This window comes from Sturnus vulgaris, chromosome Z (genome assembly GCF_052056855.1).
Source record: "Sturnus vulgaris isolate bStuVul1 chromosome Z, bStuVul1.hap1, whole genome shotgun sequence".
In the NCBI taxonomy this organism is placed as follows: domain Eukaryota; kingdom Metazoa; phylum Chordata; class Aves; order Passeriformes; family Sturnidae; genus Sturnus; species Sturnus vulgaris.
The window spans coordinates 21312775-21325645 of NC_142283.1; positions in this window are offsets into that span (position 1 = coordinate 21312775).

Here is a 12871-nt window from a genome sequence, read left to right on the forward strand (position 1 = left end):
ATAGAAATTAAAGTTTCCCAACTGAAGACTGCCCTTGAACAAAGGAATTTGTACAGTCTGTAAAGTAGACAAAGATGCTGCAATACCCCAGACCAAGTAATCTCATTCCCTGTATAATAAGATAATTTGGGGTGGTAAGGGTGAGCGTAGGTAATAGGTTTATGGGGTGAACCAGCAGCATCTAAGGAACATTTTAAATTCCATGAGCTACTGGTCTAACCTTGCTGGACATACATGATCCTCACTTAGAGAGTTTTAAGAAGTTAAGCTAGCTTCTGCTTAATGTTCATCAGGAATAGCATAAATTGGCTTGTTTCAGTGAAGGACAATCAACTGAACCCGGCAAGCATGAAGTAAAATAGAATGAGACCTGTTTAAATGAAAGTAAGCCAGTCTGCTTACCGTGGTCAGTCACATCACTCAAACCCAGTCTCATGCTGTACATTGAAGTCCTTTTCATCTTTGTTAATGTTCTTTTTACACAAAGCCTTATCCCTTCAGCCTGGACCCAGTAACACTGCTTATGGATCTTAGGCTTGCATGAAAGACTGGATGAGAACTCTAATCTGCTAATATCACTAATAATTATGCAGATTCGTAAGTGCCAACTTCTGCCTACTTCTGTAAATATACAGTTGTACAGCCAGACATCATTTTCACTGTCCTCAAGCTTATTGGAAGTGAGCCAGAGCCAGTCCAGATGCTGTATAGCTCCATGTGCAGGTTAGTAACCAAGGGTGTATGTGCTGAGGCTAAGCACTCTCCTGGACCAGCTACAAGGCCTGGACTGAACATTTATCTTGGAGAACGAGCAAAGAGCCTGAAAAATTTTGCACCTGCTCTACAGTGTTGGTGTTACAGAGGAAGAAGAGAGGAAGAGAGCAGCATCACTGAAGACACATTCCTTAAGTGACAAAAATGGTTGACTTAGTTTTGTCTACCATAGTTGCAAAAAGAAGGGAGATGGATTCCTTCAGAGCATGGCATTAATACCTTTATACTGTCTGTACTGCCATGTGGATATGTGCTATTATGGTGTCTTCCACCATTGCTATGACAGAGCCAGTACACAGCACAGCGGCCTCTTTTTTGCTTGTGCACCTGGCTTCCCTCTTCCTTCCCTCAGAAATCAAGATGAGTGAGGTGAAACTCCAGTGTTCACTACAATGGACCAGCCAAAGCTACATCTAGATTTCAGTATGAATTAATACTTCCAGAGTCTAGAGTCTTGGCTCACCCAGAGTAACTCATGTTTTAAGTCTGGAGCCAGGTCAGACTTAAATCTGGACTGCCAGACCAGGCAGGGATAAATTCGACTCAGGTAGAACTAGGGCAAAAATGGGCATATCATTCAGGTCAGTGCCCTACTCACTGAGGTCTGGAGAGGTAAAGTGAGCCCATCTGAAATAAGATCACAACCTTTTTTTAGATAAAGGCAAGCTTAGTTTCTGTTACTAAAAGCTGTGCTAAAAGTTACGACAGAGGAGCAGTAAAACCATGGTAAATGTAGCACTGAATTTGGAGGGTTTTTTCTTCTGAGATGGAAAAGATTCACATTGCACTGACATCCTAAGCTGGGGAATATCATTGATGATACCCCTCAAGTCAGAAAAAGATGGTATCTCCGGAGAATTGTTTTCATGTTCAGGAAATGATTGGGTGCTCTGGCTCTCCCAATATCACAGTTAAAAAGTGATGGTTTGAATTGCAAACAGGTATTTCAAAGTTTTGGCACTACATGTGCTCAAAAAGATTCTTTGTTGCAGTCGCTCTGTAAAGAGTGAAAGCAAACTTTTAACTCCTGAAAAGCTGAACTGTCGTCTTCCAGGTATGTCCAGTAGTCTGAGCACTGCAAGCAGCTGGAGACTAAAGACATAATGTTAGATTTAAATTATTTAAGAATTAGATTCTATGAACGTAGCATGCATAATTGGTAAGACAAAGCCACCTTAAGTAGAAGTACACTGATTTTGTGCTATAGAACAGTATCAGAAATTGGCCATGTCTGTCAGGGTAAATATTCAGGATGTAATTGTATTACAACATCTTGTAAAGAAACTGGTGAAGAAAGTATTTACTGAGGTGAACCTAATAGAGGGATAAACATGATTCTTAATTTGTCTAGAAGTATCTGCCCAATTACTGAGCTACAGTTTATATCTGATTCGTTCAGAAATGTATACAGTATTTAAAGATGAGAGTTTCAACGGGAAAATTTCTTAGTTCTTTCACTTAAATATACAAAATCACAGGTCTAATCTTATTGCCATTCCTTCTCGTCATATGATTAAATTATCAAATACGCAGTAATTTTTGTATGATTGTTATAAATTATAGGAATTTTGGATTTTTCTTAGATACATGTGCTGAAATACATGGAGCCATATGAGTTACTATGAAGAAAAAGCCTCTATCCTAGCCAAAATTGTACACTCAGAGAGACCGTGAAATGTCCATCCTTGGAAATACTCAAAACCTGACTGCACATGGTCCTGGGGAACCTACTTTGGCTGACCCTTCTTGAGCAGGGTAGCTGGATGAGATGGTATCCAGAGTTCCTGTCCCATGTAAATAGTTCTGTGATAGCTAAAGTCTTTGCATGCAACAAAATGCTAATAAGCACTTTGGTGTAATGGTGAAAGTTGGGAATCTTTTTCTGTATCTGATTTAACTGGAAGAAGGGGGTTAAAGGAGTAGTTCATTTGAAAGTAACAACGACAAATTAAGGGAGAGAGAGAGTTCACAGAAAATTAAAAATGCTGAATGATGGAATTCTGAATTGAAGTTTAAATTTTTTCTTATTATTTATTTAACAAGTAGAATGAAAACTAACATACCACTTAATGAAAATAACAGATGGCAAAGAGACAAACTGTTAGTACTGCTGCATAACTATTGGTTTAAAAAGCCCCAACAACACTGGAAACAAACACAAACACAAACTTTGGCAGCCAAGAAGTTGTTATGATTATTTAAGTACTCTCATTTTTATCAAATTTTATCAAATCTATGTCGGAAAAAAGTGTTTGAACAAGCAGTATTTAAACGTCCACATGACGTATAATATGGGAATTGCCTTGGAATAGACCAGGCAAAGTGTAAGGAATGAAGATCAAACTATTTTCTCTGTTGAAGAGATCTGAAGCCAACATCTCCTTTTGATATAACGATCTGATCACATGGGAAGTCTAATATACAAAAATAAAGATACTTATGTAGTCTTTTTTGTGAGGTGCAGTGTTGTGGTCCCTTAAGTCAATGGTGCAGACCCATCTGTCTCTTCATATCCAGTCTGCAGAACCAGAATGAATTATCTCATTTCTCAAGAAGTACATGAAAGACTGGGAATAAATTTTTGATCCATGCTAAAATCCAGGCAAGAACTGAGATATATATGCAGTGTTAACAATTATGAGACTGGTCCTTGAAGCGGCACAGTAAATGGGTATATCTGACAATTTATAAAGTCTTGTGGTGTCTGCTGTGTTGGTGTTTTCCCGATTTGTACCAATGTACAAATGTATGGGCTGTACAATGAAAAGACAATTCATTAGGACCACATTGAACATAGACCTAGCTGCTACCTACAAAGTCATTATCTATGTCCTGATAATTAAATATTTGATATAAATCAGCATGATGCCACTTTCAAATATCCCACGGACCAGGGATTAAGATTTCTGTGTGAACAGGTAGACATCTGTTAAGATTTAAATATTTAATCAAATAGGCTTACATCCTTGTCTCTTATCTTTACAGATCTCAGGATACACTTGATGAATTTTCCAAATCCTGCTGAGTGCTCAAAGTCCTTCAGGCAAAGGACTTCCACTGCTGCCATAACTTCACTCATTTATTTCTTGAACTATGATATCAAGCAAACTCCACTGGAATCAGTGTAGAAGAGCTTTTCTCTAGTACTTTTCTTACTAGTTGTTAAAAGTGACATTGTGAAATGGAGTATGGTTTTTCTGTTCTCAAAGTAAAAACAAAAATGAGTGCAAGCAAAAACCTTGAAACGGGAATGTTCCTATTGAGATGTATTAAAGTCCTCTTACCCAAGATGGTGTAAATAGCTTCCTTAAACGCCTACATGTGTGTCAGAAGGGTATTCCTTAATAGTACTTTAATAAATACCTCCGATAATGTTGCAATTACTTGAATTCCCTTAACATTTTACTACCTTCTCGTTCAACTATTCATTCATCTCCTAAGAAGTAGGAAAGTTCCAGTAGACTTTCACTGTCTATCTGGAGTGACTCTAGTTGCCTATGATTATCTTAAATTTTTTCTGCCAGCCTGTTATATAGCTTGACAGTTCAGTATATGTATCAGCTGTAATATCATGATATTTATCCTATCTTATGTATATTGTCTAGTGTTTTCCTGTATTTAGTAATTTAACTCTTTAATGACTTCTCTAACTAAAATTTCTATGTAATAAAAATGGCTATGCAGCTGTTGATACTGTAGATTTGTAGTTCCATGTCAATCTTGATGTTATGCATTTTACTTCACTCCTTGAGATGCACTTTGTTTCAAAGTTTTCATGTATTCTGTCTTTGTTTCAAGCACTTGTATGAATGTTTTTATTGGTATATTTAGCAATTTTTATTGTGTCTCACTAAAACCAGCAACTGTACTCTGATTTTGGCTTATTTCACTTAATTCCATTTATAAAAAATTAATAATAGGCCCTTCTTGTGAAAAACGCACAAGGAATTTCTTGGAGCTTTTATGTAGGAAAAGTGTATAGTTACTTTTCTATTTATCTTACATACTGGTTAGGCAGTTAGATGTCCTCTTCTATAAAGGATATTAAAGTTTTTTTCTTTTACTGCCACTCAGTAAAATAAAATGCCAACCTCATTGGAATCACAGTTACCTATAAGTAACAAGGATGGGTCTTGAAAACGCCTGAGGAAACATTAGCAATATTTTCTACTTGCCAGAACAATAAAGATATTACCTGCCTCCCTCTCCCCGCCCCCCCTAAATATCTGTCAAATAAAATCTACATGCTGACATCTGGAAATGCATTTAATCTGCCATTCCTTAAAGTCAAATAATATCTCTTTTTACTTGCCTTCTTTCTGAGCAAAAATTTCCAGTCTTCACTTTATTTTTGTGACATCTTTTCTATATCCTGTTTTTTGGGGTTTTTTTGTCATGTTGCCTCTTGATCTTTTAATATCCTTTTTGAGAATATGAAACATGCACTGAAAACACATGGATCATTTTGATTTATCTAATAACCTCAGAGCAAAACATGAACTAGCTTGCAGATGCAATATATGCTAGAGGTGAAGCTGTGAGGATGATAGTATGTGAATGACATGGCCATTTAAATAATTTGGGAGAGCAATGTTAGCATCTATACTAAACAAATTTTTATAATTTACATTTGAAAATGTGTACTACAAAAGTAGTTACTTGCCAGACTGAAGGGTGCCAGAAGACCAAATAAGGAATTAAAATATGTTCTTCGTAAGTGAAAAATACACCAGTGATTTGTCAAAGTTGGATCAGTGGAAAAGATAACAAACTTATTTTTTCCTCTAGGGAACTAAACTGGGATTGACAGATATTTTGACAAAGCATGGAAATAATATTGAGATAAATCTAAAGGACAGGGGACAAATATTCTCTCAATGCACAAGGGGCTTGAGTTTCAGCTCGTCTTTTGTCAGTAAGAACAGGAAAACTGGGATTAAGAAAAAGAAGACTTTTCTATCCAGTAGCTCTTCACATCTTAATTTATTATTAAGTTCTCTTTTTACCTCTTAATTAACCTTGCTAAATTTGCACACTACAGAATAGGCAGAATGCAAAACATTGTAAATAAGAAAAAAGAAAAAATCTGAGACTAGAAGGTACTATTTCTCTGCCATTTATATTCTGTAAACATGCCAGTTTTTTTATAGAGGTCTTGATTCTACTGCCCTTAAATTGCTACCCTTCTGAGGAACTGAAATCTCTGGGGATGCTCAACAAATAAAGACTACTGTTTTGGCACTCTTTGTCAGAAGAATTGAAGAATTATATCATGTATTACATGTTTCTTGTGATTTTCCTTTGTGTTGTGTAGCACTGCACACACTGACAGCACTAAAACAACTCTGAGTTTGAAGTTACTCCATTTCTGGGAAAATTAACAGGTGTAACTCAAATTTAAGAATGAACTGAACCAGGGCATTGTCAGGAGATACCACCTTAGTATATTCATGTCTGCATACTTTCCTTCACTCTTCTGTGATTAACTCCCACTTACTTTAATGAAAGTGGTGTGTTTCCATCAAAGAATGTTCCTTTGAAGATGAAATATGAAAACTCCCTATTGCTTCACTTTGTCTCCATAATTCATTTTTAAGGAAAATATATTTTTTAATTGTAGTAGCAGTTAAATATGACAGAAGTAATAATACTTTGCTGTCTCCCAAAGATGTATCCATGAATGTGCTATTTTTAAACGCAGAGCCATTGGCTTGATCAATCATGTGGCAACTGCTTTTGGTTGAAATACATTTCCTGGAATATGGCATTTCAGATTACCTTCTCCTTGATGAGAATATGAAATGTCTTTCTTAGGATGTGACATTATAAGCTGTGTTTGTCATCTGTGTTATTTTTCCTAATAAAAAAGTATTGCCATTTCATATCAATATTTCAGATCATAAGAGAGCAGAAGTTCTGACTTTTATATAAGTTTTTTGTTTGGAAAAGACTTTTAGGATTTGAGCCCAGCTGCTAATGCTGTCAAGGCCATCACTAGACCATGCTCTCAAGGGCTGCTACATGTACAATGCCTATTGCATGCCTCCAGGGACAGTGATCAGTGACTTGCCTGGGCAGCCTGTTCTAGTGCTTGAAAAACTTTCCAATGAAGATTTTGTTCCTAAAATCTAAATCCTAAACCTCCCCTGGCACAACTTGAAGCCATTTTCTCTTGTACTTGTTGCATTTTCTCTTGTTTTCACTTGTTGCTTGGGAGAAGAGACTGAAATTTCTCTATAACTTTCTTTGAAGTAGACATAGAAAGTGGTAAGATCTCCCCTCTGAGTCCTATTCACCAGGCTAAATAATGCCAGTTGCCTCAGCAATTCCCCATGAGAACTGTGTACACCTTGGCTGTCCACCAAGTTGCTCTATCACTCTCCCTCCTCAACTGGACCAGGGAATAAACAACAATTATTCAGGGATTATGCAACAATTACCACCACGGGCAAAACAGACTCAGTATTTCTAAATTAATTTATTACCAATCAAATTAGAATTGGGAAATGAGAAATGAAATCAAATGTTCACGCACCTTCCCACCACCCCTTGCTTCTTCCCAGGCTCAGCTCTACTCCTAAGTCTTTTAGCTCTGGCTTTTGTGGGCCAGGAGGGATGTTGGAGAGACAGCCTAGATGTGGGAGTACTGCTCAGCAGTAACCAAAACACTGATGTGTTATCAGCACCTTTCTAGGCACAAAGAACAGCGCTATGACAGATACAAGGAAATGTAACTCCATCCCAGCCAGACCCATTACAGTTTCCTTTCCTTATTCCATATAATTTGTGTCATGCTCAGTCCTACACAATTCAATAAGCTTACTTTTCTTGTAGCCATTCCACTGTATTTAATCCTCATTACTGAAATATCTTTCCAATGCTTGCAGCTTATTCCACATACCTATACCATTTTTATACCCAACATACAGATTTTTACACTGTCCTTAAGTACTACTCCCTGTCTTTTTACAGCTATATACTTTTCTCCCTTTCCAGGAGCTTTGCCCACTCCTTTAATGTCCTCCAATATTGAGGCACCCAGAACTGCTCACTGCACTCAAGGTGGGGCCAGGGCAGATGTGGCAACCACCTCCCTTGACCTACCAGCTGTGCTGTGTGTGAAGCAACCCAGGACACTGCTGGCCCTCCTGACTGCCATGCTAATGACTCATATTCCACTTGCTGATGTTATATATGGCATAGATATACTAATATCATGGCTTCAGCCAGGACAAATTATTCTTGACCAGACTGGTGGTCTCCTACAATGAAGTGATTCCATTCATGGGTATGGGAAGATTTACAGAAATAATTTATCACGATTTTTGTAAAGCTTTTGTCTGACACTGCACAACATTCTTCTCTCTGAACAGGACAGATTAATCTGGAGAGTAGACTATTAGATGGATAAGGAATTGGTGGGATGGTTGCATCTCAAAGGTAGTGGCCAACGGCTCTGAGTCCTGATGGACATCTGTGGCAAGAGGTGCTCTCTGGGGTCTGTATGGGGAGCAGTGTTACCTAATAATCACACAGACAAAGGGATCAAGTGCACTTTCAGCACACGTGCAGGTGACAAAAAAGTTGAATGGTGCAGTTGACACTCATGAAGGACAGATGCCATTCAGAGGGATATGGAAAAACTCAAGGAATCAGTCCATGGGAACTTCATGCAGTTGAACAAGGCCAAGTGCAAGGTGCTGCACCTGGCTTGGGACAGCCCCTGTTATCAGTCCAGGCTGGGCCATGAAGGCACTGAGAGCAGCCCTGCTGGAAGGACTCAGGGGTGCTGGTGGGTGAGAGGCTGGACATGACCCAGCCAGGAGCACTCACAGCCCAGAAAGCCAAACGTGTCCTGGGCTGCATCCAAAGCAGTGTGGGCAGCAGGGCAGGGAGGGGATTCTGACCCTCTGCTCTGCTGAGAGCCCATCTGGAACCCTGCATCCAGCTCTGGGGTCTTAGCACAGCAAGAACATGGAACTGTTGGAGAGACTACAGAGGAGGGACACAAAGATGATTAGATTGGATGGAGCACCTCTCCTATAAGGAAAGGCTGAGAGAAATGGGATTGTACAGCCACAGAAACAGAAGGCTTCAGTGTGACCTAAGTGAGGCCTTCCAATACTTGAAGGAACCCTACAAGAAAGATAGACAGAAATTTTTATGAGGGTATGTAGTAACAAGTCAAGAGTGAATAGCAGGTTGAAATCCAACTATATTTTCCTTTTTAATAGTTCTTAAACAAAAGCAATTTTAAGAGTTCATGTCACACTTCTAACAATCTCCTGAAACATTACTGGCCCAAATTATCTCAATTCTGCATGTTTCTGTACACGCCTCATTCTACATTTTGAAGCTGCACCACATTAATAGGGTAGGCGGGTTTTGTGATGCATTTACACCAGCTCAGGCTTTTGTTTGAATCCTGAAAAATCTATTGGCAGTGCCTTAATTTTTAAGCTCCTGTGATACTAGCCATTTGGAAATTTTTAAACGAATCTTTACATGAAGTGAATTATCCAGAAGACTTGCAGTAAAAAGTAAGGAAGAATTATTGGTGTGATGTAATTGACTTTGAAGGTAAATTGCAATTTACTGCTCTTTCTGCTGCTACCAAGTAGTGTTACTGGTAAAGCCTTGATATTTACATTTTTGAGAGTCTGAAAGCATGAAATACATGAATTATATTGGGCAGGACTAGCACTGACTGAAAAGAATAAAAGATTTTGATCTTAGAGGTTAGATCTCACACTTAGAGGTTAGAGATAACATTTCAGGACACTATTCTATACTGAAATTAGAAAAGAATCTTACCCATTTCGGGTTTGCCTGGCTCCTTCAAAACAGACTAGAGGAGGCCCAAATTATACTGCTCCCTTTGGAAGGTTGTCCTCAGAAGATTTCCTTCTGCTCTGGCTGTTAAGTGAGGACAGGATCAATCAGTGCTGCTACAATGTCAAGTGTAATTCTTACCAAACTCTACTCTGGAAGAGGGAGTCAGGTTTTCTATGACTATAATATTGTTTAGGAAGCAAAAACTGTCACATATTAGGAGTGGCCATAACCATTCAAAGAAGAAACAGAGGTAATTTCAGAGGTTTTTAGATGACAGATACAAACAAAATAGTATATTAATTCTCAAAACAACACTTGAATTAGTGGATTTGGTAGAGAAATCTAATGAAGTTTTGCTGAGTTGACCCTAGTTGTCTGACAGGTATCCACTAAAGCTGTGCTATCCCTACACTCCTCACCTGGAAAGAGAAAAAAAAGTACAGTGAAAGTCTCATTGGTGGAGATGAGGACAGGGAGAGATCATTCAGTAATTAGCATCATGGGCAAAATAGACTGGACAGGCAAAAAATTAAAATGAATTAATTTTGTTACCAATCTGTTGTATTGCACTGTTTGTTTCGTAAGTTGCGCTGTTCATGGTTTTATATTGCACTGTTATGTTTACATACTGCACTGAGAAAATGGTTTGCTCTGTATCCCCCCGGGGCTTGTGAAGTTGGTTCAGCCCTCCCTTAGCCCCGCCCCCTTGGCGGTGTCCCATTGGTCGCGGCTCTGCCCCTCCCCGCCCCTCTCCCTGAGTTTAAACGTGCCCGCCATCTTTCCTTTCCTTTCGCCATCTGGACGGAATAAACTGTGCGTCACCTTCCCACGGGAGAAAAGAGCCTTCTTTGGTTTTTGCCTTTGTCTATGAGGATTTCCCACCCCTCTCTGGTCCAGAGCTAGGTAGACGACAGGAGAGGAAAAAGAGATTTACCTCGCCAATCAAATCAAGGGTAAGAAATAAAAACTAGATCTTAAAATGTGTTTCTCCCGTGTCTCCCTTTTTCATGGGCTCAGCTTCACTCTTATTTTCTCTCCTTTCTTCCATCCAGAAGTCCAGGGAGCAGAGAATGGCACTTGTAGTCCGTTCATCACACATTTACTCTGCAATTCCTTCCTCCTCAGGAGGAGGACTGGTCACACTCTTCCTCTGCTCCACTGCACGGTCTTTCCCACAGGAGAGAGTGCTCCATGACTTCTTCAGTGTGTGTCCTTCCCACAGGATACAGTTCTTCACAAACTGCTCCCCTGTACGTCCCTCCTCGGAGGTACAATCCTTCAGGAATAAGCTGCTCCAGCATGAGTCCCCCATGGTGTCACAAGTCCTGCCAGAAAGCCTGCTCCCACATGGGCTCCTCTTTCCACAGGTGCACAGGTCCTGCTCACAGATCCCTCCAGAGCAGCTTTCCTGTGGTTGCACGGCCTCCTTCAGGTTACATGCAGCTGCTCCAGTGTGGGTATCCTACACAGGCTGCAGGTGGATCTCTGCCTTCCCGTGGATCTCCACGGGCTGCTGGGAAATCCCTGCTCCAGCCCCTGGAATGTGTCCTCCACCTTCTTCTTCACTGACCTTGCAGCAGCATTTCTCTCACATGATTTTACTGCTCTTGCCTGTGTCTGTAATTGCTCCTGCAAAATATCTTTTTCCCCTTCTTAAATCTATTATCCCAAAGGCACCACCATTGTCACTGATGGGCTCAGACCTGAGCAACAGCAGGTCCATCTGTGGGGAACCTGGAATTGGGTCTATTAGACATGGGGGAAGCTTGTCACAGAAGCCACCCCTATAGGCCCCACCAAAAAAAAAAAGAAAACCCATTAAAATGTAAATTCAATATGGTAAATGATTACACAGATTAAGTGAAAATTAGAATTTACACGAATTAGGGTTAATGAATTTTTTTTCTAGTGAGTCTTCAAGAACATATTAAAAAAAAGTCAATGCTCTCTTAAATAAGTGATTTCTTTTTCCAAAATGACCAAAAATAGAATATGCTTTTAATTATAGTTTCAGATGTCTTTGCAAGAGGAAACAAATTTTTAAGTCAACAAAAACCGTAGGAGTTACAGAAAAGAGGTTACAATATAGTGAGCATAGCTCTTTAAACTTCTTGGCTTGTCCAGTTTTTCTTAATATACAGACTTATTTCTTATGGATGGCTGGGTAAAATTTTTATTCTGACTGCATTATCCTTGGAACAAATGTAGGTTACAAATGTTGCCTTCCATTAAAAGGTAATATTTCATGCTGAAGTTACGAATGTGAAGCAACAGAGCAATGCAAACCAATTGGTAGCTTAGATCACATCTTGGCAAAGTTTAATATCTTATTACCAGATTCAATATTTTAGTCTTAGTCTCTAAAATTAACAAGATAAAGAGCAACATAAAATTAGCGTAAAATGGTGGAATTGAGACTATAATCTAGAAATATAGCATTTCTCTCAATAAACAAAAATTTTTATATAAACACATGATCATCTCTTTTGATAATATCAGAAATTCTCTCCTGCCTGTTTGTCATCTTCTCCCATTGTATTTATTGTACATGATATTTACTTGGCAAGTTCCTTTTAATACAAAGTGATCCCCACACTATGTCACCATAGACATTTATATTTTTTAATAAGAAAACAAAAATCTACCTTGTTAATACTCCTGGTTACTTGACATAAATTTAGCCTATACTCAGAAAGGGAATGTTAAGGGAAATATTAATGAAAATGTGAGCCAAATATTTATGTTTGCTTCATTATCTTCAGCGATTTATCAGTGTTTTGCAGTCTTTAATTTTTCTTTCTTCTTTTTTTTCCTCCTCCTTTTTCCTTTGCATTCTTTTTTCTCCTGCATTTCTTCTGTTCTTTATATCTTTTATCTTCCTCCCCTCCCTTCCCTTCCCTCCTCTTCTCTGCAAGCCAAGGTTAGAGGTTTTGGTGATGTCCCTCCTTCCTTGTCCCTAATTACACAAATTAAAATTATACAAGAGGGAGCAAACATGGTATGCCACTTCTTGCTGATAGATGAATGCACAGAAGACAGTTTAAACCTTAAAATGCAGAAAAGTGAGGCATAAAGCTATGAGAACTGATGATAACAAAAACCTGTTAAAATTGAAGATATTTAGCAAAACACTGATCTCAGAGTGGTTTTGAGACAGTACATGAAACAAATGTTTGCAGCTTTCCCTTTACACAGATAAGTCTCAGTTTTCCAGGTGTTTTAATTAAAGATTTATGGACCATCCTTCTCATATGGTGATTTT